Here is a 2,226-nt window from a genome sequence, read left to right on the forward strand (position 1 = left end):
ACGACAACACCGAAAGCGTAAGAAAAGTTTACGTGCAATATTATCAACAGCAGGGTTATAGAACATTCTCCGTCTTGCCTTGATAAGTATTTCTCTCCTAATTTTATCGTCACATTATTCAAGAAGACAAAAACCTAATTTTATCTAGTGTAAACTGAAAAATTTCCTGGGGGAGGGGACTCGAGACACCTGATGCCCACCTTGGATACGCACTATTAACAATAACAGGGTTATAGAACATTCTCCGTCTTGTCTCGATAATTATTCCTCTCCTTAAATTATCGTCACATTATTCAAGAAGTCAAAAACCTAATTTTATCAGTGTAAACTGAAAAATTTCCTTGGGGAGCGGGGGGGGGGGGCCTCGAACCACCTGATCCCTACCTTGGATACGCGCTATTAACAATAACAGGCTTATAGAACATTCTCCGTCTTGCCTAGATAATTATCTCTCAAATTATCACCATATTATTCAAGAAACCAAAAACCTAATTTTATCTAGCGTAAACTGAAAATTTTCTGAAGGGGGCTTGAGCCCCCTGATTCCCACCTTGGATACGAGCTGTTACCAATAACAGGGTTATAGAATATTCTCCGTCTTGCCTTGATAATTATTTCTCTCCTTAAATTAACGTCACATTATTTTATTTGACACCACAAGAAACAAAAAAACTCATTTTATCTAGTGTAAACCGAAAACTTTCGGGGGGGACTTGAGCCCCCTAAGCCCCCCCCTTGGATACGTGCCTGGGAAGCAGTCACGTTTATTACATCCTTACATTTACATACAATATTATAAAGTTCTGCTTTTAGATCTCGCAAAATGCCTTTTTCACAAAAATGGGCAATCTCGCATTTTTTTTATATCAATCAAGCTGTGATATTTTAGTTTTCTTCCGTTAGATTTCTGATAATAGTTTTCACAGCTTTCCATAGCATTTAGGCATGATTTCAGTTGACAAGAACAAAATAATATTATTTCAAAAAAAGCAAAAAGAAATCCAACGCGCTTAAGTTAAAACTCCCTTACATTGGAAGCCTGGAGAGAACAAAACAGGGGTTCCTTCGTAACACGATTTCTTGAAAACCATTTTACACATTTGAATCAACTTTGTGATAAATTGATTAGAAAGGATGAATCTTAACAGTAAAAGTTGTAACTTTTCCCCTGCTACTATATTTTAGAAGATATTCGTTGTCAAATGTCTCAATATTTGCATAAGGAACCAGCCTTTTCCGTGCCGAGTGTTTCGATGGTGACGTCATGCATCCACGGACAACTGCGCATACGATCTGCGCCGCCGAACGAGCACCCCCTGGGAGTCAGGTTGATCTTTCCAACTCAACCTCAGCGTCGCCATCGGTGGAGATGAATTAGAAAGATTCGCGCGAAGAGAAAGCAGACAACAATTAGTTTAAAAATAGCATCGGAGAGGTAAGACAAGCAACGACGCATGGTAGCTACAAATAGCCGAGGTCCTATGGTGTAATGGTTAGCACTCTGGACTCTGAATCCAGCGATCCGAGTTCAAATCTCGGTGGGACCTTCAGCTGCTTTTTTTATCACTGAAGTATGCTATTGTGTAATTATCAATGAAACAAGAAACACGATCGGTGCCTTCCTTCCCTATACTACACGTGATTTGTTTAATTACACATAAATACACGCGGAAGAAGAGAGAGGAAAAGACGAAAGAGAAATAGCAAGAGATAGCCCCGTAGTTATAGACTTTTGTGCACTGCCCCCTCCTTCCCCTCCGTGCTACTAAGCACCGACATTTTATGTGCATCCTTCGATATTTAATTCTTTCGTTTGTGATATTGACATCCTACAAATTTTGACATGATGAATCAAAGAAAAATCATTAAATAAATTGAGGTTGTAAGATTCGTGCAGTAGTTCGTCTTTCTGATTTTTTTTTTAAAAAAAAAGTTTAGGATTTTTAAGAATATATCAGTTATGTCTTAGTGTCTGAATAACACCTTTAAAAGCGCACTATAACTATTACTTTGGGAAGAAAATTGCTATTCGGGATTAAAATTATCCGATATGCCATCTGGTGAGATTTTCAGGAACCACTCCAAGCAGGACACTTCACTATGCTTCGCTGGGTTGAAGCCGTTCAAAGCATGGTGAAAAAGTAAGGCTACTCTTCAGTTTTTTGCTCTAAATCGTTTTGTTGGTCAGGAGAAGTGAAAAGCTTACATGTGTTTTCCACCCCGTGA

At 38.7% G+C, this 2,226-nt stretch overlaps 1 non-coding gene across 1 annotated transcript; it reads left to right on the forward strand.

The window, feature by feature from the left end:
* The first annotated feature begins 1,475 nt into the window (after positions 1-1,475).
* Positions 1,476-1,547, forward strand: TRNAQ-CUG (transfer RNA glutamine (anticodon CUG)). Its single transcript has one exon. It is a non-coding gene; the product is annotated as a tRNA-Gln (tRNA).
* Positions 1,548-2,226: the final 679 nt, after the last annotated feature.

The sequence above is a fragment of the Lepisma saccharinum genome, chromosome 13 (assembly GCF_977018435.1).
Source record: "Lepisma saccharinum chromosome 13, izLepSacc3.1, whole genome shotgun sequence".
NCBI lineage: Eukaryota > Metazoa > Arthropoda > Insecta > Zygentoma > Lepismatidae > Lepisma > Lepisma saccharinum.